This window comes from Sapajus apella, unplaced genomic scaffold (assembly GCF_009761245.1).
Source record: "Sapajus apella isolate SASKATOON/1434 unplaced genomic scaffold, GSC_monkey_1.0 scaffold4, whole genome shotgun sequence".
Lineage (NCBI taxonomy): Eukaryota > Metazoa > Chordata > Mammalia > Primates > Cebidae > Sapajus > Sapajus apella.
In genome coordinates, this window is record NW_022436944.1 from 43,532,755 (window position 1) to 43,560,648 (window position 27,894).

At 37.0% G+C, this 27,894-nt stretch overlaps 1 protein-coding gene and 1 long non-coding RNA gene across 4 annotated transcripts in view; one reads left to right on the forward strand and one right to left on the reverse strand.

Moving 5' to 3' along the window:
• UBE2E2 (ubiquitin conjugating enzyme E2 E2) overlaps positions 1 to 27,894 on the forward strand; it is a 365,295-nt gene that overhangs the window by 210,246 nt on the left and 127,155 nt on the right. The gene's annotated exons all lie outside the window — the stretch shown is intronic.
• Positions 3,529 to 23,006, reverse strand: LOC116542645. Its single transcript, XR_004265301.1, has 3 exons — positions 22,993 to 23,006; positions 14,401 to 14,405; positions 3,529 to 3,614 (listed from the first exon to the last, which is right to left on the reverse strand). It is a non-coding gene; the product is annotated as an uncharacterized LOC116542645 (long non-coding RNA).

The following is a 27,894-nucleotide window of genomic DNA, read 5'->3' on the forward strand; positions in this document are numbered from 1 at the left end:
CCATGTTGACCAGGATGGTCTTGATCTCTTGACCTCGTGATCCACCCACCTCGGCCTCCCAAAGTGCTGGGATTACAGGCTTGAGCCACCGCGCCCGGCGTTTGTTTTTATTTTAATGTATTTAAGTAATTTAAACACTTTCAGCCAAAATGAATTGTATTTCCCACCCCATTCCTCAATCCAGATATATAACTAAAGTACCATAGTGCTATCCATTAGTAGCCCATTTTGTGTTTTAACCTATACGGTTTGAGCTTTCATGGCCATGAAACCTACCTGACCTCAAGTGTATACTATCAGTGAAGCCAGAGAAGCTGTACTTATTCATTGCAGGCATTCATATATATATATATATATATATATATATATTCTTTTATACTTTATATATATATATAAACAGGGTCTCACTATGTTGCCCAGGCTGGTCTCAAACTCCTCACCTCAAGCGATCCTCACATCTCGGACTCCCAAAGTGCTGGGATTACAGGCATGAGCCACTGAACCACGCCATCTTATCTTTTTATATAGATACCTAATAAGATGTAAAATACTGACCTACCTTATCTCCATGTTAACATTTCTACCTCAAGATCTATAAACAGACCCACGTTCAATACTGTGTGAACAGAAATCTTTCAGCATCAAAAGAGAAAATTGTATTTCTTGATAAAAAGGAAGTGGTCAGATTATACCAGCCAAACAAATCTGGCAGGCTTTGAAATACAGAGCCATTAGGTAAGATCAGTCTAAATGTTTCAGTCTAGTTAAATTGATCTGTATATTACTTAGAAATTTCATTTCCAGGGAAATAGTTTTCAGATATAAGTATAAAGAGCTGAGTTATTCTTTGACTTGGATTTTAAAAAAAAAGTTGGGGGGGTGTCCTGAAGTCATTTCCTGCCAATTTGTCTCCCCTACTTTTTTTCCTGCTCTTCCTGTAACTGGCTGTTGCTGACTCCCAGCAATGAAGCTATATATTTAAATCCTAAGAGACTTGCTTATTTTTAGGCAGGGTCAGTAATCTGCTGAAACAAGTACAGGAAACTTGAAACACCTAGAGGCTATTTTAAAAATCCCTTGCCACTGAGATTTTAGTTAGAATTCTAAAGAGAGAATTGACTGTTTGGATACTGAGCTCCAGTGTAAAAGTGCTGGGGTTTTTAGACCGACTTGCAAACCACTGAAATAGTTTGACCTGGTGTTGTATCAGTTGGGTATTCTGAAGCATCAAATGAAAACTAGTATCTATCCTGCCGTTGGCAGGCAGCCTTTGTACCTGTCAAGTGGGCATGTATCAAAGAGTTGGGGAAGTAAACTTGATATGTAGAGGAGATGCCACCATCTCTGTGTAGGGAGACAAATGGTTATGTTATTGCAAAGAAGCACAGACTTTATCAGAGGAGCCCACTGACTTATTCCTAATGGTCATGTGGTTGAGGCAGGCCCCCAACATCGCTGATAGGCAGCATTGATTCTGTCTTATCTTTAAGTCATAGTGTATTCAATATTGCTTTATGCTATTATTTTTGAAAGGAAGTTGTTAACTGTACAACATTTTAGGTGATATCATGAGCTAAATATTTTAATTAGGTCCTGTTTTTTAAATTACCAAAAGCAGTGTCAGAAAATGAAAATCTTTATTTGGGTCCTTTGAAACACATTTGCTTTTGGTGTACCAACTTATATTCAAGGATGTTTCATATTTATTTAAGTACTTTAAGAACATTATTACAAAGCATTGCTTTGTGATTTAAATTGAAGTACCCCAGTGTTCATATTGTTAGTTATAAATTTAGATTTTAATTCTCTGACTTTTCTATTGCTAATTATAACTTTGGACTTACATGGCCTGTGTAATACATGCTACAAAAATGAAATCTGTCTAGTAGTAAAAGAAGATAAGTATATTTTAATGAAGACCTCATTAAACATTAGTAACAATAGGATAAGGAATGTTGACTGAAACAGACAAGAGATAAAGATGAAAATCAGGCAGAACTGATCCTTTTATTTACACCAAACTGAAAGCACTAAAGAGAAGTTTTAATGAACTTAAGGAGAATGCCAAAACATTTCTAAATTTTAAAAAATGAATCCTGCAACTGATGAATATATAGCATTAATCTCCCACACATCCCCCAAAAAAGGACCTGTCTGACTTCTTGTAAGAGAGGATGACATTATTTCTTACCTTAGCCTTGTGATAAATCCCAAGTATTAAAATCTGTCTTCTGAACCTAAGTGTTCATAAAAACATATAAAGCATTTTTATGAACACTTATGCCCCCATGTGTGTAAAGAAGAAAGTCTTACTATAAAGTACAGTTTTAAGTTTACTAAATTAAAATGCCTTACATAAGGCACTGAGCTTCCTGTGTTGTTTTCTATAAGATCTTACAAAAGCATGTTTTATGAGCTTTTATTTTGTGATGTCAGAGCTTTTTTTTAAATCCAAAAGAAATTTTCAAAAGGTAGAATTTTTTCAGTTAATAACTTAGCCAGCCAGATCATCCTGTCCTCACTCTATATCCACTACCAGTTTGCCTTGTAGAGCTGCATTGATAAGGGGGCCTGGTTACTGATTCCTCTGCTCTCCTATAGCTCTGCCTGGGGTTTCCCCTCTGAGGAATGTGGTTTGAAAAAACTTCCTCCATCACTACTTCATTTTCAGTGCATATTGTTTAAATTTCTTAGATAAATACACTATATCAAGTATCTATATTAATAATTGAACCAAATTTGGTAATTTAAAATCAACAACTTATTAGATGTGTATTACCTATGTCCCCTACCAAACTCCCTCACAATAGCAACAGTACTTTACAGTTTTTTACTCACCTCTGTGGCCATACGGCAGTCTTCTTTTCTGGCCATTATCCTTCTCGTGGCCATTAAGGGACCAAGTGTTAGGTCTTCTTCTCTTTTTTCTTCCTACTCTATCTTTCCCTCTGAGTGATCTCATCTCTGCCTGTGGCTTCTGAACTCCAGAGGAATGACCTCAAATATCATAAAGGCACCACAGACCATCAGATCTGTCTTAGCTTAGCTTCCCCACTAAGAAGAGCCTGAAGCAGAGTGGCATATGCTATTTATTAGGGAACATAATCTCTAAAAAGTAGAGTAAGAAACATGGAAAATATGGTTTGGTACGGGTGGAAAGCCAATACGTGGATAAGCTATTGTGTTACCTGCCATCACTCGGTCCTCTAGGTTCTTTCCTGAAAACTATAATAAACTGTGCCTTAAGATTGTACATTGTGAGAGAAGAAAGGAGGAAGAATTTTGTCAGTAGTTTCTGTCTCCCATTGGCCAAAGATTCACCCTTCAGTATATTAATTCCTCATGGTGGGGGGGAGGGGGAGGAGGGTATGCAAGTGGGGATCCAAAGCAGCGGCAACACAGATGCTATTCAGTACAAGGCAAGAACTGCCCCCCAGGCGTAAGACAGGGAACTTGTCAGATGTACCTATGTGAAACTGGTGCTGGTGAGACAGCTGGAATAAGATACAAGTAAGGTTGAGAAGATCGGAATGGTGCATAAAAGATCCCCAGTATAATATAGCCCTTTTACCACTGAGATCCATTTAGGCTGTACATTATACGTGGCTTCCCTGCTACAATATGAGGCCTCCATTTTTTGTGAGAATAAAATGCCCTCACTTGTTCCCTGAGATCAGAGGTAAAGTGCAATCAGTAACTGAATCCCCTTCAAGGTGGAACCCTGCCACAGTGTCCAAAAGACTTTAGGAGAGTTAGAGAAACAAATTACAGTCACTTCTGCTGCAGCTGTCTGTGAGGCTGTAATTGATACACATCTTCTATTACTCATTTTAGGTTTCCTTCACTGTTTTGGGGGGTTTTTTTGTTTTTTTTTTTTTTGTTTTTTTGCCAATTTGTATTGCTTGCCTGCTGAAATAAAATATGACTTATATCCCTCAAATGTGTGAGCCCTTAGTTGCCTTGCTGTTGTTGGTCCATTGTTGTTGAAATTTCCTGTTTATTGTTAGCACTGGCTATGATAGCACCAAGAGGTACCCCAGAGAATCACTCAAGTTTTGGACATAAAATGTGTTACCTAATTTTGTGTAAAATACCTTTTCCTGGTTATGATTCCTTTCTCTATACCCACCCTCCTTGTATTATAGACAGAAAAGTGCAGTTTGTAGTAATCTGACCTCTGAATTGCTGTTTGGGAGCTTAGTTTCAAGAGATTAGAGGGGGAAAGCTTCAACTCCAGAGGTTGGGAGAGTTAAGTCAGGCATATCCAGGATCTGTGGTACCTGGTGGGAAAAATAATGTCACGAATTTTAGTGCACAGTTCCATCTGTTTACTTCTTCTTCTGTCTCCTCTCATGGAGTTCACCACAAACTTATATTTTCTGATTTTTCATTGGCTTTTAGAAATGTGATATCCATCATCCAGAATTCTATTGAATTGGCCTCTTACCTAACTGCCCAAAGGTATGCTATATGCCACTGTAGGTGTACTAGCAGAAAGAGTTTAAACTGTTACCATTTAGGGTAACTATTACGGAATTCCAGAACGTCAGTAGAAAGACACCTGTCACTTTCCATTGAACTGTGTGTGCTGCAGCCCAAACAATGAATACTCATTTTGTAGAAGTAGAAACATTTTGTAAGTGTAGGGGAGATTTTTATTGTTAGCCACATTTTTAAATGTCAACAGACTGCTTACATGGATTTCTAAAAATTTGTTTGGAGAATAAAACAACAGATCTTTGTTTCCATTGACCATTACATCATCATTATTTTAGTACCAAATCTCAGAATGTTCACAGGAAGTAACTGGATGGAATTTAAATATTTGCTTCTTATTTTCAACTCCAGTCTTAAAAATTTGGATGGGGTAAGAATGAGAAGCTGTGGAGCTTGATGAGGTTTTTGTTATTTCTGATTACATTTGCTCTTTTCACCACTGTCCATTGCTGATAATTAAAAGACAATTATCCTTATGTTTTATCCTGATTGGAAAAACCATTATCTGGTTCAACCTAATCTTTTTCAGATTTAATAAGATTGAAGATTCTTATGACAGTTCTGGTAATACTGCAGGTTATTTTTTCTAGGAGACTCAGGGGCCAACAGAATCAGTCACACGTCATGAGTCATCAGTTCTAAAAACGTATCTCATATAATTCTATTTTGAATTAACTAATCCAGTAAGCAGTGTTTTTAATATCTCAAAGGGGGAAAGTTTTAAAGCTGGCTAACAATGGAATTTCCCATTTTTCACTGGCAGAAACCCCAGTCCCATAATGGGGAAGGTCCCACCAGTACGGAGGCCCCACATGGGGACCCCTCCCCCTAGTGAGGAAGTGTACCCCTGAAGAGGCATCCTCCTGGCCACTGGGCCCACTGCTACCCTGCCACGTGAGTACAGCAATGGCTTTGAGGACCTCAGCAATTTTTTCATTTCTTGGTGGCCATTTGTCTTGATGTGGGAATTGGCCAGGCTCTCTTCCTTTTCATCCTCTTAAACATTTCAGAAAAGGAGATAAAACCCTGCTTTTATCCCCTTGCTTCTTTTTTGCAAGTTTAATAAAAAGAATTTGTTTGGATAAGAGGTTAGGACTATTGGGTAAAACTCAGTTAAGTGTGGTTAAACAGTGTGTTCATATCTAGAGCAGTACTTTTCAATAAAACTTTCTGCACTGATGGAAATGCTCTCTGTCTGTGCTTTCCAGTGTTGTAACCACTAACCCCGTGTGGCTACTGAGTCCTTGACTTGTGGCTCTAGTACAACTGAAGAATTTAATTTTTATTAAATTTGCTACATGTGGCTAGTGGCTACTAAATGGGGCAGTTCATGTCTACGTTTAATGTTGTGTACCTCTTGTAACATTTCTGTAGATATACCTCTTTACCTCTTTAATTACCAGCTCAGAAAAATTTGCCTTTCTTGTATTATGTTATTAGAAATATTATTCTTTAATAGTGAGGAAATAAATTAAGAATTCTGATTTCAAAATGTATTTGCCCACATTGCCCTTATGTAGTTTTACTTTATGATATTAAGAAAATTTATTTAATTTTAAAATTATGAAGTATCTGTTTAAATATCCCAGCTTTATTTTCTACTTTACATTTTAATTTGCAACTTTAATATGTACATAGAAGTAATTATACACACTAAAATAACTTTTTCATTTTATTTCTTTTTAATGAGACTGTAAAACATCTTACGTTTGTATAGTATGTGCAGTGCTATTACTGAAACATTAAATTTACCACTTACTAATTATACTATGTTACTTAAAAGTTTCAAAATTTATTCCAGTAGGTGGGTTACTGAAATTACAGATTAACTAAGTTTATAGTTTTACTGGCTGAGAATAAATGACCTTCCACTATTGAGCTATCACTAAAAGTTGCTCACCTCATAAAATGTTAATAAGGGAAACTTCTTGGAGGATATGGGCAATTTTTATACTATCTTTGCAATTTTTCTGTAAGTCTGCAACTATTCTAAAGCTTTTTAGTTGTTTATTTTTAAAAATTAACTGGACACGGTGATACACACTTGTACTCTCAGCTACTTTGAAGGCTGAGGTGAGAGGATCACTTGAGCCCAGGCATTTGAGTTCAGCCTGAGCAACTTACTGAGTCTCTTCTCTTAAAAGTAAATAAATAATTTTTCTTGAAAAATTGCTCATGTCAAATTTGTCCTGCTATCCATTTAGATTCATTAAAGCTGTGTATGCATCTAAAATAAGAATTCTTAGATCAGTAATAGGTAGTACTTACCTAAGTCTTATTGTATGGCATCCTCGAAACATCCCTGGGAAACACTATTATAATTTCACAGATGAGGAGGCTGAGGCCTGGAATAAAGAGTAATTTGAGCAGGGTTACTGAGCTGATCAGTGTGGCAGCTCTGCAATTGATAGCCAGGAAGCTTAGGTCTCCAGGGAGTGCTTCTAACAACTATGCCATGTTACCTCTTAAGGAGTTTTGATTACGTAACCTAAGATTCAGTCTCGCTGCTATCAGTGTAGTAAAACATACTTTTTGCTATAAGAAATCCGAAATAAGCTGACACACTGGTAATAAAGTGCTTTACAACTTGAAAAATATAGAGATATGATTTATTTCCATTTCAGTGATTCAAACTTGATTCTTATACAAAGGTTATTTTTATGAGTGAGGAATATGTTTATAGTCTCTCAATAAGAAATCTCTGTGTTGGTGGAGTTTAAAAAAAAATTTATGCTTCCCTAAGATAGTGACCAATTTTGAAAAAAAAATAAAGAGAGCAGTACCTAAAAGTTAGGAGGAATGGATGTTGTTGCTTATCTTATAAAGTTTTATTATTTTTATTGAATTATTACAAGGTTGTTGTGCCATCGACCAGTTAATGTTATTCTTACTGGAAATTACATTATAGAGGTTTAACTATTAAAATCTAAATATGGAAAAGGTTAGTAGTCAGTTTTCAACATTTCTTTGAAATGTTTTTCTGGCTTTGGAGAGTATTTCTTTGGCTGAAAATGGAAAAGAAAAAGGATAGAGTTAGTTGCATAGTTCAAAAATTGTTGCAGATGGAATATGTTAGTTCATATCCTCATTTAATGAATGTTCTATATCCACTGGTGAATTCACACTTTCAACAGCATTATATATCTAGCTGCTGCATGCATTTAAGATCATACATTTACTTGTCAGCAAGAGACACAGTAGGAAGTTCGTTAAGAAAATGTGAATCATAAACAGGTGCAATTCTTATACAGAATCTTTTTTTTTTTTTCTGTTAATGAGACTTTTGAGCCAGCTGGCAATCCTCCATTGACTCTTCCAAATTATTTGAATTTGGAAGATGGTGTTTTCTTGGTAAGAATGTATATTTTGAATCTGTATTAAAATTTTGGTGAGACTGTAAAAAGTTTAGGGTAAAATTTGTGTTTACAAAATTTGGGAATTTTAAATTCTAGTGCCCACTGACCAATTAAAATTTAGATTCAGATTGCTGATTTAGAATGACACTGTAACTTGATCCTTGCTATAATCTTTATTAGGCTAGGTGATATCTGTTACCCAAATGGTTGAGTTGCTACTGCATAATTCTTTTTTGGGCCAAGGTTGAGAACAACTTTATCTCTAATGGGAGAAAGACATTTTAATGCTGTCATTCTGTAAAGAAAAGGATATGTGAAGAGGTCTGGTGAGGACAATAGGGAAGAAAAAGACTTGGAGGACCATAATTTATTACAAAATACCTATGATCTAACAGATAGCGTTAGGATGGACAAGTTCTTTTCATGCCATCTCTTGAGTTCTGTTTTCCATAGCACATTGGCACACCCCTTTGCTCAAATAGCAACTACATATTCTGGATTCTCTGGAATAGGCCAACTTTTTGGTATTTCATCCTGTTTTTCCTATAAGTGCACTCATACTTCTTAGATCATATGTCCCATTTTTTTTCCTTTTTTTTTTTTTTAAATGTATTTGGGCTCTGGGGTACATGTTCGCGTCCTGCATCCTGCAGGATTGTTGCATAGGTGCATACATTCCATGATGTTTTGCTGTCTTCATCCCCACTGCCCTCCGCTGTTGCCTACATCAGGATTTCTCCCACTGTTATCCCTCCCCCTCCTCCCCACCCTCCTTGCTGTTTCCCCCACTCCCCTTCTCTCTACCCCACCACCTAGCCCTGTGAGTGTTGTTCCCTTCCCTGTGCCCAAGTGTTCTCATTGTTCATCACCCACCTATGAGTGAAAGCATGCGGTGTTTGGTTTTCTGTTCTTGTGTCAGTTTGCTGAGAATGATGGTTTCTAGATTCATCCATGTCTCTACAAAGGACACGAACTCATCGTTTTTTATGGCTGCATAGTATTCCGTGGTGTATATGTGCCACATTTTTTTTGGTCCAGTGTATCATCGATGGGCATTTGGTTTGGTTCCAGGTCTTTGCTATCATAAACAGTGCCGCATTAAACATACGTATGCATGTGTCTTTATGATAGAATGATTTATAATCCTTTGGGTATATACCCAGTAATGAGATTGCTGGTTCAAATGGAATTTCTGTTTCTAGATCCTTGAGGAATCACCACACTGTCTTCCACAATGGTTGAACTAATTTACACTCCCACCAACAGTGTAAAAGTGTTCCATTTCCTCCACATCCTCTCCAGCATCTGTTGTCTCCGGATTTTTTAATGATCGCCATTCTAACTGGCTTGAGATGGTATCTCACTGTGGCTTAGATTTGCATTTCTCTAATGACCAGTGATGAGCATTTTTTTCATATGTTTGTTAGCTGCATATTTGTCTTCTTTTAAAAAGTGTCTGTTCATATCCTTCACCCACTTTGGAATGGGTTTGTTTGGTTTTTTCTTGTAAATCTGCTTTAGTTCTTTGTAGATTGTGGATATTAGCCCTTTGTCAGATAGGTAGATTGCAAAAATTTTTTTCCCATTCTGTTGGTTGCTGGTTTACTCTGATGATTGTTTCTGTTGCTGTGCAGAAGCTCTTAAGTTTAATTAGGTCCCATTTGGTCATTTTGGCTTTTGTTGCCATTGCTTTTGGTGTTTTAGTCATCAAGTCCTTGCCTGTGCCTATGTCCTAAATGGTTTTGCCTAGATTTTCTTCTAGGGTTTGTATGGTGTTAGTTCTTATGTTTAAATCTTTAATCCATCTGGAGTTAATTTTTGTATAAGGTGTAAGGAAGGGGTCCAGTTTCAGCTTCCTGCATTTGGGTATCCAGTTTTCCCAACACCATTTATTAAACAGGGAATCCTTTCCCCATTGCTTTTGATTGGTTTGTCAAAGATCAGATGGTTGTAGATGTGTGGCATTGCGTCCGAGGCTCTATTCTGCTCCATTGGTCTATATCTCTGTTTTGATTATTGTAGCCTTGTAGTATAGTTTGAAGTCAGGTAGCATGATGCCTCCAGCTTTGTTCTTTTTGCTTAGGATTGTCTTGACTATGTGGGTTCTCTTTTGGTTCCGTATGAAGTTTAAAGTGGTTTTTTCCAGTTCTGTGAAGAAGGTCAGTGGTAGCCTGATGGGGATAGCATTGAATCAATAAATTACTTTGGGCAGTATGGCCATTTTCACAATATTGATTCTTCCTAACCATGAACATGGAATGTTTTTCCATCTGTTTGTGTCCTCTCTATTTCCTTGATCAGTGGTTTGTAGTTCTCCTTGAAGAGATCTTTTACCTCCTTTGTTAGTTGTATTCCTAGGTATTTTTTTCTCTTTGTAGCAATTGTAAATGGGAGTTCCACTCATGATTTGGCTGTTCCTCTGTTGTTGATGTATAGGAAAGTTTATGACTTCTGCTCATTGATATTGTATCCTGAGACTTTGCTAAGTTGCTTATCAGCTTAAGGAGGTTTTGGGCTGAGACGATGGGGTCTTCTAAATATACGATCATGTCATCTGCAAATAGGGACAATTTGACTTCTTCTTTTCCTAATTGAATGCCTTTATTTCTTTTTCTTGCCTAATTGCTCTGGCTAGAACTTCCAATACTATATTGAATAGGAGTGATGAGAGAGGGCATCCTTTTCTAGTGCCAGTTTTTAAAGGGAGTGCTTCTAATTTTTGCCCATTCAATATGATATTGGCGTGGGTTTGTCATAAATAGCTTTTATTGTTTTGAGATACGTTCCATTGATACCTAGTTTATTGCGAGTTTTTAGCATCAAGGGCTGTTGAATTTTGTCAAAGGCCTTCTCTGCCTCTATTGAGATAATCATGTGGTTTTTGTCTTTGGCTCTGTTTATGTGGCAAATTACATTTATAGATGTGTGTATGTTGAACCAGCCTGGCATCCCCAGTATGAAGCGTACTTGATCGTGGTGGATAAGCTTTTTGGTGTGGTGTTGGATTTTGTTTGCCAGTATTTTATGGAAGATTTTTGCATCAATGTTCATCATGGATATTGGCCTGTAGTTTTCTTTTTTAGTAGTGTCTCTGCCAGTTTTTGGTATCAGGATGATGTTGGTTTCATAGAAAGAGTTACGGAGGATTCCCTCTTTTTGTATTGTTTGGAATAGTTTCAACAGGAATGGTACCAGCTACTCTTTGTATGTCTGGTAGAATTCAGCTGTGAACCCATCTGAACTTGGACTTTTTTTGGTCAGTAGGCTATGAATTGCTGCCTTGACTTCAGACCTTGTTATTGGTCTATTCAGGGTTTCAGCTGCTTCTTGGCTTAGTCTTGGGAGTGTGCAAGTGTCCAGGAATTTATCCATTTCTTCCAGATTTACTGGTCTATGTGCATAAAGTTCTTTGTAGTAATCTCTGATGGTAGTTTGTATTTCTGAGGAATCAGTGGTGATCTCCCTTTTATTGTTTTTTAATGCAGCTAGTTGATTTTTCTCTCTTTTTTATTAGTCTAGCTAGTGGTCTATTTTGTTGATCTTTTCAAAAAACCAGCTCCTGGATTTATTGATTTTTTGAAGGGATTTTATGTCTCTATCTCCTTCAGTTCCCCTTTGATCTTAGTTATTTCTTGACTTCTGCTTGCTTTTGAGGTTTTTTTGATCTTGCTCCTCTAGCTCTTTCAATTTTGATGATAGGGTGTCAATTTTAGATCTTTCCTTTTTTCTCATGTGTGCATTTATTGCTATAAATTTCCCTCTAGATACTGCTTTAAATGTGTCCCATTGCATCTGCTACATTGTGTCTTCATTCTCGCTGGTTTCAAAGAACATTTTTATTTCTGCCTTCCTTTCATTGTTTATCCATTTGTCATTCAGGAGCAAGTTGTTTAGTTTCCATGTGATTGTGCAGTTTTGAGTGCTTTTCTGAATCCTGAGTTCTAATTTGATTGCACTGTGGTCTGAGAGACTGTTATGATTTCCATTCTTTTGCATTTGCTGAGGAGTGATTTACTTCCAATTATGGGGTCAATTTTGGAGTAAGTGCAATGTGGTGCTGAAAAGAATGTATTCTGTGGATTTGGGGTGGAGTGTCCTGTAACCATCTATTAGGTCCACTTGGTCCAAGTCTGCGTTCAAGTCCTGGATGTCCTTGTTGACTTTTTGTCTCATTGATATGTCCAGTATTGTCAGTGGAGTGTTAAAGCCTCCCAATATTATTGTGCAGGAGTCCAAGTTTCTTTGTAGGTCTTTAAGGACTTGCTTTATATATCTGGGTGCTCCTGCATTGGGTGAATAATATTTAGGATGGTTAGCTCTTCTTGTTGCATTGATCCTTTTACCATTATGCAATGCCCTTCTTTGTCCTTTTGATCTTTGTTGGTTTAAAGTCTGTTTTATCAGAGACTAGGATTGCTACCCCTGCTTTTTTTTGCTCTCCATTTCCTTGGTAAATCTTCTTCCATTCCTTTATTTTGAGTCTATATGAGTCTTTGCATGTGAGATGGGTCTCCTGAATACAGCATACCGATGGGTCTTGACTTTTTAATCCAGGTTGCCAGTCTGTGTCTTTTGATTGGGGCATTTAGGCCATTTACTTCAACGTTAATATTGTTATGTTTGAATTTGATTCTGCCATTTTGTTACTGGCCGGTTGTTTTGCCTGTTAATTGGTGTGACTCCTTCATTGCGTCGTTATTCTTTACCATTTGGTACATTTTTGTAGTGGCTGGTACTGGTTGTTCCTTTCCCTGTTTAGTACTTCCTTCAGTAGCTCCTATAAGGCAGGTCTTTTAGCAATGAAATCTCTCAGCAGTTGCTTGTCCGTAAAGGATTTTATTTCTCCTTTACTTATGAAGCTTAGTTTGGCCAGATATGAAATTATGAATTGAAAGTTCTTTTCTTTAAGGATGTTGCATATTGGCCCCCACTCCCTTCTAGCTTGCAGGGTTTCTGCCAAGAGATCCGCTGTGAGTCTGTTGGTCTTTCTTTTGTGGGTGACCCAACCTTTCTTTCTGGCTGCCCTTGGGATTTTTTCTTTCATTTCAACCCTGGTGAATCTGACAACTATGTGCCTTGGGGTTGCTCTTCTTAAGGAATATCATTGTGGTGTTCTCTGTATTTCCTGGATTTGAATGTTGGCCTGCCTTGTTATATTGAGAAAGTTCTCTTGGATAATATCTTGAAGACTGTTTTCCAACTTGGATTCATTCTCCCCGTCACATTCAGGTACGCTGATCAAGCATAGATTAGTTTTTTCACTTAATCCCATAGTTCTTGGAGGCTTTGTTCATTTCTTTTCACTCATTTTTCTCTAATCTTGCCTACTCATTTTATTTCATTGATTCGATCTTCTATCTCTGATATCCTTTCATATGCTTGATCAATTTGGCTGTTGAAACTTGTGTATGCCTCGCGAAGTTCTCATGCTGTTTTTCAGCTCCATCAAGTCGTTTATGTTCTTCTCTAAGCTGGTTATTCTAGTTAGCATTTCGTCTAACCTTTTTTCAAGGTTCTTAGTTTCTTTGCATTGGGTTAGAACATGATCTTTTAACTCAGAGAAGTTTGTTATTACCCACCTTCTGAAGCCTGCTTCTGTCAATTCGTCAGATTCATTGTTGTTTTTTTTTTTTTTTTTTGTTCCCTTGATGGTGAAGAGTTGTGATCCCTGGGAGGAGAAGAGGTGTTCTGTTTTTTGATGGCTTCATCCTTTTTGCTCTGGTTTTTTCCCCATCTTCGTGGATTTATCTCCCATTAATCTTTGAAGTTGGTGATTTCAGGAGGAGTCTCTGAGTGGACGTTTTTTCTGTTGAGGTTGGAGCTGTATCTTTTTTTGGCCTGTAGAGGGCGTTGCTGGGCTCTCTTTGGTTCAGTCAGGTTGTTGGATGGGTGGTCCTTCCCTGGAGTGTGTTTGCAGGTGAGATTGGGCCAGCCTTCCCAATGGCATCTCTCCCACAGCTCAGTCTTCCTGGTTGGGGTCAAGCTGGTGTATTTGCTGCCAAGCTCTCTAGCAGTGCTTCAGTTTGAGTTCTGTGGAGGTGGGGCCTGCCAGGCATTATGGTCTGTTTCCTGCTTTCAACTCTGCCTCCCTCCTGTGGGACAGTCCGTCTCACTGGGGTTAGTCCAAACTCCCGCCGAGGTCCATGTGACAACTTGTTGCGCTGGGCGGTAGCAACCGCTCAGATTTGCATTGACTACCCACGGCGCCCCACTGTCTGGCAGGACTCTTGTGGGCGGTGGGTTGAAGGAGGGATGAGGTAAGCACGGGATCCGAATCGGAACACCGAGGGGTTAAGTTCCCCAACCCTCTAAACCAGCTGCTCTTTTCAGGTGGGGATGCGCTCCCCGCCCCGCACTGCCCCCTCTTGATTTGCCCCCATGGGCGGCTCTTGCCCTGTGGCTCCTTCCCTGGACCTATTTTCAGTGCCCTGTCAGTCCCACAGAAGCGAACCTGTCACCTGCTTTGGAATCGTGAAGTCCTGTAGCCCTCTGTGTCTCATTTGCTGGGAGCTGCATTCTGGTGCTGGCTTCTCTTGGTCATCTTGACGCCCCCTCTCTCATATGTCCCATTTTTAATAGTGTCCTTAGAAAAATGACTACTCTTCAAAATAAGTGAGAGGTAAAATATTTTTGAGTATTTGGTACTGGGTAAGTATTAAGTATTCATAAGGCTTGGGCATCTAAGTTTGAATGTGCCTTCCTATAACTGGCAAGTGCTACTTCTGGTAGAGTAGCCTAATGATTTAATACATACCATCTTAAATGTGTCTTATCAACCTGGTTGTGATATTTTCTACATTTTAAAATATTGAATTTTTTGTTAAAATGAGCAACTATTTTTTAATTAATTCTATTCCATTGGAAACAGTATGTTCTGAGGCTCTCCGTTTGTTTCTGCTTTTCCTGGTGAGGAAAGAAAAAAATACTTATATCTTTAACCTGTTTTTTAAAAAGAGAGTTGGCATGAATGTGGTTTAATGGAAATTAAACAGAATATATACCCAAAGTATTAACAAATGAAAAACGGCTACAGTTTTAGCCTACTTTCTCTTTGCACATATTTCACTTCTCATTTAAATGTTGTATACATATTTGGAGACTAGAACTGAGGTGTATGCAGTTGTGGTTTGAGGATATTTAAAATCCCTTTTTATATATTTCTGAGTCTGGAAAGGGAATCATTGATGATCTTAATAAAATATAAATCAAGATACTGCATATTAACAACTTTATGAAACAAACTGTGAATACATTTGTCATTATAGATTTTCCTAATCCTCTGCAACCACCAGAAGTTTCTTGTGGGGCAGTATATTACAGCTTTTCTTTCAAGATGTATTTGTATATTGGCCAAGGAAGCATATCTTCATTGTGATGATGTTATGAATATCTTGATAGGGGAGGAGACTTTTTCTGAGCTTAGTATAGTGGTGCTGGTTACCTTCTAAAGAAGATACACGTCTTCTAGTAAACACCTAGAATGTCTGCTATAAAATAACTTAAAGGTATGGTTTTCTGTACTCTTTAATTTCACAGAAGGGAGGTGGCATTCTGAGATAGTTGCATATTGTGTAAGATTATATTGCTAACTGTGGGTATTTAATTTGTTAGAATCATAGGCTCCTAGAACTTGAGGAATAAGAGGAGACATGTTTTACTTTTGTCAGTTTTGTTCTGTTTGAATTTTTCAAAAGCTAGTGAATTTTTAGATGCTCATTAGTTGCTCTTTAAATGATTTTAATACTGTAAAAACTGATTTTAAAATTTTTAACAGTACTTAATAACTTTATACCATGTTTATTAGTTATTAACTTATAGTAGAAAATCTACTTGAAGCAGCTTATTATTTTAAAAGAACAAAATGCTTTGAAAAGAACGGTTTATTTTAAAAGGTGCTACCCATGAATGAAGTCCATATTTTAAAAGCTGAGCATTGGGTTAAGACCTTTAAGGGAGGTCTCATATCTGATGAGTGCTTTCCATCTACCTGCTGAATGCTGATTTAAGTCTCATCATCTGCCTTGTATCTTTAGTCTCATAAAGAAGTTTAAGACAAAAATTAGGGAATACATTGCCAGAAAAGCTAAGACAGGTTTCACTTACAGTACAATAAATATCACAGATAACACAGTCTGTGTTTCATCCTGCTAATGGATAGCCCAACAGCTTTCTTCCATCTATGGGTGATGTCTGGGTATGCCTATATGAGAAGTAATACATGAATATGCACCTAGAATGACAGGTCTTTTAAAGTTTTATTTGAACTAAGTGCAAGCTTAGCAAGATGCCAAACTATTTTTGATACCATACAAATTCAAACACTAAAATGAAAAAACTACCTACTTTTAAAGTGTTCTACAGTGTACTTCCTAATTTAGCTGAATCTCAACTCAAAATTTGAACTTTGCATAGAAAATGTTAGAAATACTTTTTGTCTCTTACATTTTGCAGTATTTTGTTTCTTAATGGGTATATTAGAGATTCAGAAAAGTCATTGAAGCCAAGCGTGGGGACTTGATCCCTAAGCAGAATTCACTGCATTATCCTCTCTTCCTGCCTAATGTAGGTCTTTCCATTGACAATAATAGCTTTAATGCAGGTTTTGCTCTCTTCTCTTTCTAAGAGACCTGAAAAGTTTAGCTTTCCAAAGGCTTCCCTGAATGCAATGTAAGTAGATGGAGCAGAACTATCAACACTCTACAGTTAAGCAGCTTGACTACCTGTCAATAGGAAATGCCTTCTGCATCTACCAAACAAGTGAACTAGAGGCATACCTCAGATATACTGCAGGTTTGGCTCAAGACCACAGCAGTAAAGCAAATGTTGCAACACAGTGAGTCACACAAATTTTTTTGTTCCCTAGTGCATCCAGAAATTATGTTTATACAGTATTCTAGCCAATTAAATGTGCAGTGACTTTATGTCTAAAAAGGACAGTGCATATTACCTTAATGAAAAGTACATTATTGGGCTAAGCACAGTGGCTCATGCCTGTAATCCTAGCACTTTGGGAGGCAAATGCAGGAGGATCACTTAAGGCTAGGAATTCAAGACCAGTCTGATCAATGTGAGACCCCTATCTGTACAAAAAATTAGCTGGGCTAATTTTTTAAGTTTTTGGCTTAAGTGGAGGATCACTTGAGCATAGGAGTTCAAGGCTGCAGTGATCTTGGGATCACACCACTGCACTCCAGAGTAGGCAACAGAGTGAGATCCTGTCTCTTAAAAAGAAAAATAGGAAAACTTTATTACTAAAAGATGCTAGCGATCATCGGAGCCTTCAACGAGTCATAATCTTTTTGCTGGTGAAGGGTCTTTCCTCGATGTGGATGGTAGCTCACTAATCAAGGTGGTGGTTGCTGAAGGCTGGAGTGGTGGTAGTAATTTCTTACATAAAACAACAATAAAATTTGTTGCATTAGTTGACTCATCCTTTCACAAAAGATTTCTCTAGCATGCACAGTCCTTTGGCAGTATTTTACCCACAGTAAAACTTCTTTCAAAATTGGAGTCACTCCTCTCAAACTCTGCCACTGCTTTATCAACTGATACTATGTAATATTCTCAATCCTTTGTTAACATTTCAACAGTGTTCATAGCATCTTTACCAGGAGTAGACTCCATCTGAAGCAATCACTTTCTTTGCTTATTCCTAAGAAGCAACTCTTTGTTTGTTCAAGTTTGATCATAAGATTGCAGCAATTCATCACATCTTTAGGCTCCACTTACAATTCTAGTTCTCTTGTTATTTCTACCTTATCTGCAGTTACTTCCTCCATTGAAATCGAACCCCTCAAATCATCCATGAGAGTTGGAATCATCTTCCAAGCTCCTATTGACTTGATATTTCGACCTCATCTCATGATCACAAATGACATCTAGAATGGTGAATCCTTTTCACAAGATTTTCAGTTGACATTGCCCAGACCCATCAGAGGAATCACTGCCAATGGAAACTATTGCCTTACAAAATGTATTTCTTCAATTATAACACTTGAAAGTTGGAATTACTCCCTGGTGTATTGGCTGCAGAATGGTTGTTGAGTTAGCAGGTATGAGAATGGTTGTTGAGTTAGCAGGTATGAAAGCAACATTCAACTCCTTATACATCTCCACCAGAGTTCTTGGGTTACCAGGTGTATAGTCAATGAGCAGTAGTGTTTTGAAGCGAATCTTGTTTTTGAACAGTAGGTCTCTGCAGTGGGCTCTAAAAATATTCAGTAAACTGTGCTGTAAACAGATGTGCTGTCATCGCAGTTTTGTATAGCATACGTAAAGTTGATTTAGCATCATTCCTTAAGGACCTAGGATTTTCAGATTAGTAAGTGAGCATTGGCTTCAATTTAAAAGTCACCATTAGCATTAGCCCCTAATAAGAGGGTCAGCCTGTCTTTTGAAGCTTTAAAGCCAGGCACTGACTTCTCCCCTCTAGCTAGAAAAGTCCTAGATGGCCTCTTCTTCCAAAAGAAGGCTGTTTGTTACCCACACAATGGGTGAATTTGATTGCTTGATGGGTGACAGTCCATTTACCATAACCAAGAAAAATTCAACAAGGAGATTTTATTACTTGTAATAAGTAAGAAGGATGCTGAGGATAGTTCCCAAAGCAAAATCTTCATGAACAACAGTGAAAACAGCTTTTATTGGGCTGATTAACTGAGTCATTGTATGTAGAGATGGAGTAAAGGCAGCACGTGAGCAGTCACTGATCATGCTTCTACATATGCTGCATGTATAGAAAATGGGAGCTAAGCTCCTCTCTGGGCAGGGATTTTCATATGTATTGAAGGGAGTTTGTCAAAGTTCATCTGCAACAGACTCATCTCTGGATCCTACTAGTTTTTCTGGGGCTGAGCTTCTTCCTGGAAGTTTTTGAAATAACGAAACCTCAAGGTGTAAGAGTTACAAGTTAGTGCTTTTTCACAATGCATACCCAAAACCCCAGGGACCCTAAGCTACATTTTGTCTATATTGAAAATCTGGTTGTTCATGTAGCCACCTTCATCAGCGATCTTAGCTAGATATTCTGGATAACTTGCTGCAGCTTCAGCTTCTCCATTCGTTCCTGCTGCTTCATCATGTACTTTTTTTTTTTTTTTTCTCCCGAGATAGGGTCTTGCTCTGTCACCAAGGCTGAAGTGCAGTGGTATGATCACGGCCCACTGCAGTCTCAACTTCCCAGGCTCAATGTCCTCAACCTCTCAAGTAGCTGGTACTGTAGGCACACACCATGTCCAGCTAATTCTTCTATTTTTTTGTAGAGATAGAGTCTCCTTATGTTGCCCAGGCTGGTCTCAAACTCCCACGTTCCATTTTTATGTTAGGGAGACTGCTTTTTTTCTTTGTGTCTCTTGAGCCAACCTCTGCTAGCTTCCACCTTTTATTCTGCAGTTTTCTTACCTCTCTCAGCCTTCCCAGAATTGAAGTTAATTAGGGCCTTGCACTGGATTAGGCTTTGGCTTAAGGGAATGATGTGGCTGGTTCGATCTATTCAAACCACTAAAACTTTTTCCATATCAGCAACGAAGCTTTTTCACTTTATCATTCTTGTGTTCACTGAAGTAGCACTTCTAATTTCATGCAAGAACTTCCTTACATTCACAACTTGGCTGTTTTGCATAAGAGGTCTAGTTTTCTGCTTGTCTGGGCTGTCAACATGCCTTCCTCATTGGCTTCATCATTTCTAGCTTTTGATTTAAAATGAGAGAGATGTGATTATCCCTTTCACTTGAACACTTAGAGGGCTATTGTCGACCTAATTTCAATATTGTTGCATTGCGGGGAGTAGGGAGGCCCAAGGTGAAGGAGAGAGAGTAGAGAAGGCCAGTCAGGAGAGCAGTCACACAACATTTATAGAGAGTTTGCCATATTCTGTGGGTGTAATTCATGGTGCCCCAAAACAAGTAAGATTCTAACATCAAAGATCACTGATCAGAGCTCACTGTTAAGAGATATCATACTAATGAAAAAGTTTGAATTAGTGCAGTAATTAACAAAATGAGACAGAGAGACATAAAGTGAGCATGTGCTGTTGGAAAATGGTGCTGATAGACTTTCTTGACACCTGAGTGTCACAAATCTTCAATTTGTTAAAAAAAAAAAAAAAAAAGTAGGAAGCACCGTAAAACAAAGGGCAATAAAACACGGCATGCCTGTAAACGTCAGTAAATTAGGAAGTAAGGTCATCATGAGTTGCCTATATCATATGTACATTCTTATTTGATAATTCTGATTCCATCTCATGTTTTGCGTATGCGTTTGAACTAGATATGCATTTGTATTTAATTTCCTGCCTTAATTATGTGCCCATACAGATTTAAAGTAAACACAGATCTTCTCTGGTCACAGCTTATTGACCTGTTATGTTTTCAAAACCTGCCAAATGCTTTTTTTAAATAAGCTAACCTATCCATGGAAAATTGTATAAGGGCTACCCTTTGGTTCCCAAGAGATAGTTTTTGAAGTTTTTTTCTCCCTTTCACTTGGTTGAGTTATTGGTTCAGTTATTTTTGTAGCTAAATGAACAGAATGATATTTTAACTCCATAAGCATTCTTCTCTTTGACAAGGCAGAGGTGACTGAGAGAGGTGAGAAATAATAAGAACAAAACTTGTTATTCACACATGTAGTTGAATTACACCCAAAATAGCTCATTATTAAAAGCTGCTTTTTTGATAACTTTTAGATCTTCTCCAATTTGTAATCATGAGAAAATAAATGAGTAGTAACAGGACTATAACGCTTTTACAAATGCAGACACCTTTACGAAACATTTAAACTCTCCAGAATGTAAAAAGAAGAAACAAATGCTGTTGTACAGTAGGAGAGCTATATAAACACCTTGAGGACCTCTGCAATAACCTTTCTATTGCTCTGAGGACTGCCATACAAACCCAGCATGTGACCAAATTATTCATACCTTGGGACATATTAAGTTGTTAGGGAAGTTTCTGGAGAAGGTCCACCAGCTGGTGTAGAGAGCTATTTTGCCTGTCTTAATTGCATATTCCTTAGAATTCTATGATCTGTGAAATCACAGGCCAAAATGAAGCCCCCTTTTCTTAGCATACTTTCTATGTAATGAATTCAAATATTTGTGTTAGTTTTAAATGTTGAAAGGGGAAAGAAAAAAAATAACAAAATGTACTTATGCCAAACAGTTCTCTTATGGTTAACTAAAAATCTTTTCCCCCATTTTTTAATTTCAAATCCTGTGAGATTGGGTAGGGGTCAAGTGCTTGTCTCTGTTTTCCAAATGAAGAATTCCTGGCAAGATTAAGTGACTAAGCCGGCTGTGTACATGGCAGTGCTGGGCAGCAGCAACATAGTAGATGACACTTCCAAGTTATTTTTATTATTTGTACTAGATGCATCTGGTTGGCACCTTGAGCCAATGAGCTGCCTCTCAGAGGTCCTCTGGCACACAGTTGGCGTTAGTATGATTGCCAGAGATAGAAGATAATGCATTTCGGAGAACACTGAAGTTGAATTCAGAAGACCTCATTCACGTCTGCCAAATCACAACTACCTTAAGCAACCTTGTGAAAATGTGCTTTTTGCCTACCATACAGAATGCTTATCACAGAAATGTTATTGCTAAGTACTCAGGCTCAAATTCTGACTCTACAACCTCTGTTCTGTTTCCTCATATGTAAAATGGAAATGGTACCTACATTATGGGTTGTAGTCAAGGTTCTTTGTGTGATTTTTGGTATAAAATAAGCCCTCTATTGATAGGAACAGCAGTAGCAGGTATACTCTATATTGCTATATAATCAAGAGTTACAATATGTATATAAATACCTATAATATAAGGTGGAAAGTTGTGGATTCAGTCAGCATAATTTAAAGCTCTTTGGTAATTACAAAAAAATTATTTTCTTAGGGGTTGTCGTGGGAGTGTTCCTGAAGGAGATGGTTTTTGAGCTTGGCCTTAAAGGATGAGGACATGCTAAGGCTGGAGGAATTGAAAGTGGTGAAGGACATTCCATAACAGCATGAATAAAATTAAATGTTTTATCACTGTTATTATATTGATTTTTAAGAAATCATTGTATTCCATTCACCTTTTGGCCATGTATCTATTTTTATATGAACGTAGCCTGCTATTTTAGGTTCTGGGAATCCTTACAATACTGTTTTAAATCAAAATATTTTTAATTTCTGTGGAAAACCAGTAAGTTAGGTTTTCTTATTTCCATTTTATAGATAAAAAAACAGACTTCACACTAGTGATTGGTAAAATGGGAGAACCCCAGTGTATAAGAACTAAATTTCATGTGTTTCCACAGCACTCCACTGCGTCTGTTAGCCTAAGTGGAAATAATTTACACACCATCTGCCATATTCCCCAAAGTTGCTTTCTTAAAATGTGTGGCATATTTAGAAAAGTTGGAGAAAGTTTCAGTGACCTCATATAAATCCAGCACCACTACTGTAAATGTAACCCCAAACCCACAAATAACTAGCCATGGTACTTAAAAGGCAGCCACAAATCGTGTTTTATTAACACCATGTGTGGTGCTCCATTTTACCACAGTTACCCAAGCTCTTGCCTCAAGCTTGCTAGGTAGCTTATCTGTTGTCTTTAGTTTATTAAATTAGACCTAACCAATAAATGAATATCATTCAGTTCTTAGAGCTGTTCTGCAGTGTGGTAGAGGTATCCTGTTGTTGACTCTTAACTCATACATAATTGAAAAAATAAATAAGGATTTTTATTTATTGATGTTGGGAAATTATGTTAATAAATTCATAATAGTCAGATCATTGAAATAGACACCTATTCTTAGACCATTGTACTCCCAGCAATTTTCTATTTACCATTAGTATAATTTCCTTTATAAAGATTATTTTTTAATGTAGATAAAATATCCTGAATTGCATTTATAATATATTGTAGTTGAAGCAATAAGACACAAAAGCTCATGTTTTTTCATAAGGTCTCTGAGACAGATATCTCTGACATTAGATGAATACAGTGTATTTCCCAGGATTATGCTATTGCATATTTGTTACATTTTGAATATGAAGTTAACATATTCTGCTTGAAATGTCTTGATTACATTGCATGTTCTGAAAACTCAAATTACTCCAATAAAACTGTTACATCAAGAGTAATATAACTATATGATGTGACATTTATATTAAATGTGATTTTTATATTCTGTATAGGGTTTTTTTGTATAACAAACTAATTTCATCCATTTCTGGTTGCATGGTAAACTTGGGAGTGAGCTAAAGTGATTTGACATAAACATCCCTCTATGGAATTTATTCTGAATGAATTGTAGCATATTTTTTATTTTTAATAATACAAGGTTAGTATAATTCAATATGAAATATATTGTTATACATCGTGATTCAAAAATGTCTTCCCAATGCTATCACTGTTGTATTCATTTTAACTTGATGTCTGCATTGTATAACACTTTGTGTACTTTATCTGCTGTTTTAATATTGCTAAGAATTGTATAGGATTATATGCCTTTGTTACCAGTGTATAGCTACTATCAAGAACATTTGTTACCATTTTGGAAATGAAGTAACAGTTTTAAGCTACCAGGACAATTGAAGAGCTTAAAAATGTTAATAGTTCTCATTATGTGGTAACAGGTTTTAGAAATACTAAATTTACTTTAAAAGCCCAATGCAGCTCTACTTAGTCTTTCATTGGTAATATATTAGTCTTAACAGGTGTATGATAATGTGTAATGAAAAATACAACTTCTCACATCTTTGCTATGCATGACCAACCGTGAATCCTCATGTTTCTCCATCCCAGCACAGGCCTTTCCCTACTCCTCTTTGCTAGGCACCAGTCTAGGCAGGCAGTGGAGGTAAGTGAGATTAGGAACAGGACAGGATTAAGTGACTAGAAGGTTAAAGACAGGACCAGACCAGTTCTACGTCAAATTTCAATGTGAAAGCAATACTTTTGATGCCTTTCCATCACATCTTTTGCATACCATATTATCTCTTATTCTCCTGATGATCCTCCACATCTGATAGAAGAGTTATAGTTCTTTTACATCAGCGGGTAACTGTAATCATCAGGAGCTCTGGAGCCCCACTTATCAGCATTGTGACTTTGGGCAAGTTACTTAACCTTTCTGTGCCTCAGTTTCCTTGTCTGTAAAATTCATATGGTTTGTAATGGTGCCCCATCCCAACTAGGATGTAAAATGCATTGAACAGTGCCTACCCTATAGTAGACACTGTAGAAATGTTGGCAGCAGTGGTTTTATAACAATGTGTTCATATTACAAATTAGATGGTTAAGCCCTTCTATGAGTGAGACTTTATATCCGCACTGAAAAGAGATCAGTAAATGTTGCGTTTACTGAATGTTGCATTAACGAAAGACCTGACTTTACTTGTAAGTGCCCCTTGCCCAAAATTACCTCTTTTTCCACTTAAAACATTAATTCTTTCTGAGTATATACTCTAGTAAGGGTGTTAAGTGAAAAAAGATAATAATTAAACCAAACAGCAATAAGGTGGGCATGACTAGTGGCCGCACCCTAGGAATGTTTTCCATTTAAATCATATTAATTTGCAAAATTCTAGGCAGCTTGGAATTAGGAAGAGGAATCTGAGCCTGTAACCTGAATACCCAGGTAAATTTAACTTCTCACATCAAAGAAAATACTGCTTTACTATAAGCAATGAGAGGTCCAAGATTCAGTTTCTACCAGATATTGACTCCTAGTACCTAGGAGTAGTCAAAACTATTTCCCTAGGTCCCACAGAACATTTAGGCCATGGGACTCTCTTGCCATTGACTTGAGATGGCCCGACTTCCTGGGTTCCCAGATGCTGGAAATCTTGCAAAGAGGGCCTCAAAGTAGCCTCTTGATCTGATAAGTTGTTCTCTCCCCTCACCATTTTTTCTCTAAAATGTTTGGTTGGCTTTTTGAAAATAGTACATAAACTGTATGATTTCTCCTTAATTACCACACAGTGTAATGTGGTAACCATTGGCTGCCTCATTAAATATGTTTGAGATTGAACCCATTTTAAATTTATTCCAGTACAGTTCTAAACTCCATACATGCTTAAGGGTTATCATTTACTGTAACATAGCTTGGTCCTTAGTTTTCCACTCAAAAAAATAATAGGAATTAATGCCAGCCATTTTCATTAAGCCAGTTTAATTAATGTTAAAGATCTTAAATGTTCGAAATGTACAGAACATATGAACCGTGACACTGGGCTTTATTTCAAAATAGTGTGTTTGCATATGCCTGTTGTGACTGTTTTGCACCTCTAATGGTCATAAAACCCTGGCTTACATTTAGCAGAAAATCAACGACTTTGACAGAGGAGCTTAGCCTGGTAGCAGCACAAATTAACAACCATATTTAATAGTAATGAGGACAGTCTTTGAAGGGGTAAGCCAAAACCTGACCCCTGAAATCAACAGTATTGTCAAAGTATTTTATGGTAGATTGGCTGTTTAATCTATTATTTAAATGTACTTACTACTTTTATCTAAGGAGACAAAGTCAGTAACTTACTTTTATAGCAAATACTTTAGTTAAACTGTAGTGTAATTGCAGTGCTCCATATTAACTCCCCTCAAGCAGTAAACTATATTGGTTGCAGTGTATAGAAAGAATGTTTAGCATCTGCATAACAACAACCATTGACATAATTTTTTAGATTTACTTTTAGGGCCTTCCAATTATAGGATGCTATTCCAAAACCTAATAAGAATGGGGGAGATATATACATATGTATAAAGCTATGCTCTAAGAATTCATTCAGAAACTTTATTTTACTGTGCTGGAAAATACTGTGTAAGGTATTAAATTCAAAGACAAAACAAATTATGACCTTAAATCGAAATTTAATTATGTAGTACCTAATTTCTTTATCTTAAAATGTGAAACAAATAATTATGAGGGCACAGTTGGTATAGTGAAAAAAATACTTCTCTAGTTACTGTAATTATGGAATAATTAAATAACCTTTCTGAACTTCAGTTTCCTCTTCTACAAAATATGAATAATTCTTGTACTGCTTACTTAGGGTTTGCATTGGGAATCAAATGAGATGATAATGTGAAAAAATACTTCATTAATTACTAAGCATTTTTCAAATGTTTGTGAAGTCCTAAATACAGATCATAAAATAGTAATGTAGAAGACTCCAGGCTGCAGCTACACATCTGTATCTTCCAAGAGTATTTACCTAACATCTTTTGAAAAGCAAAGATGTAACCCGAGCTTTCATTGACACACAAATTTTTATCTTAATTTTGGTGTCATTCAAAGAAATGTTGCTTCATGTAGCTGATAAGCTAGCATTTATTGACTTCTTATTGTTATTTTAGATATTATTTATACTATTCAGCCCTTATTTCTACATGTCACATCATTTAATCTTTACAGCAATCCTTTGAGGTAGATAATGTTAGTAGTCTCATTGAGGAAACTGAAATAGAATTGCTTAAAGAATTATCTGAAACCACATGGCCAAAGGAAGACTGAGCTCAGAGCTGTGTTATTCCACAGCCCAGGCAGCTCTGCTGACCCCCTCAGTAGGCAATCTGTATCACACTAGGTATAATATAGTTTATCCCATATTAAAGCACCCCTCACCCAAATCATAACTTCTAAAAGACCTTTTGTCATAAAATAGTTTTAAAACAGTTGGTACCGTAACTTTTAGCCATAAAAGGGACCATTAGCTTTTGCTAATTAAGAGTACTGACGGATTCATTACCTGACTTGAATGAAAGTGAATGACTGGCCTCTCAAAGACCACCAGTGATTACACAGTGGCCAGGTTGGAAGTTCTTTAACCAGAAGAAAACGTACTGGCAAAAGCAGCTGCTAACTTCTACCTCCCCCTTTGCTGCTTCCCTGAACAGATCTACAGAACCCTGCATCTCTAAATCTCACTCATCCCTCCGCTTCCCAGCTTGAGCATAACTGACTTTTCCTTAACTAATGATAAGTATCACCATATATTTAAAGAATTGCTTAAGCCATTTTAATTGAGTGCCTACAGAAGCTCTGCTGAACGGTAAATAGCAAAGGAAAAAGTGTATTTGTCAGAATTATACAGTATACTTTACATTTTCACAAAAATTATTTTTTCACCAAGTTTTTAGCCTGAGAGCAATAGCACTTACAAGAGCTTAGGTACACATTCTTTAGAGTTGGGTAGCTTCCCCTAATAACACCGTTATTGAGGAATACTTTTTAACCATTCTTGTATTAAGATGCCACTTATAAAGATATCACCCAGAATGTGGCACGTTGTCACCAGAAGTATGCAGAATGGTTACTGGTAGTACAATATAAACGTTTTTTAAAATTATAATTATAAATGTTAATTTTATGTTAGGAAAAGTATAAAAGTATACCACCAACACATGAAAGCCATGATTTCATGATTTTTTAAAGTTGGGGTTAAACTAGGTATTTTATTTTTTAAAAAGTTAAAAGAAAATGTCAAATGAAGAATACTTCAGTTAGTACCTGAACAGGCAGGTACACATATAAGTGAGACTTGGAAAACAATGACCTGAAATATGCATAATGATCTCAGCCCTAGTTGTCTGCAGTGCAGTGTCCTGTATGACAGGGTCTCGATCATCCTGTCTTTGTGATATTCTGTAGTGAAAATGTTGGATTGCTTACTGCTTTCGTTATAGTGAGCTTTTTAGGGAATATTTTGTCCATCTTCAAGACACCCTTATTCCTTCAAAATAAGGAATAGTCCCAGAGTCTTATTTCCTTATTTTTCTTATAATGACATATTCATTATTTGCCAGCTCCTTCGCAATGGGAGAGGCTCTGTAGAATTTACTGTCATGGGTTTGCAAGGTGAATGCAAAACAGCAATTATTTTTCTTGGCAGTTTAAATGACATCTTCCTATGGAATAGTCTGAGATAAAACCCCAAAGCTGTTTCTCCCCCCAAAAATTAGGTATTTAGCAGGTAAAGTTGGCAAAGAGGAATATGTAAACCACTCTTAAATATGATATGTATGTTCCATTAGTATTTCTAGGTAACTATTATGCATTAC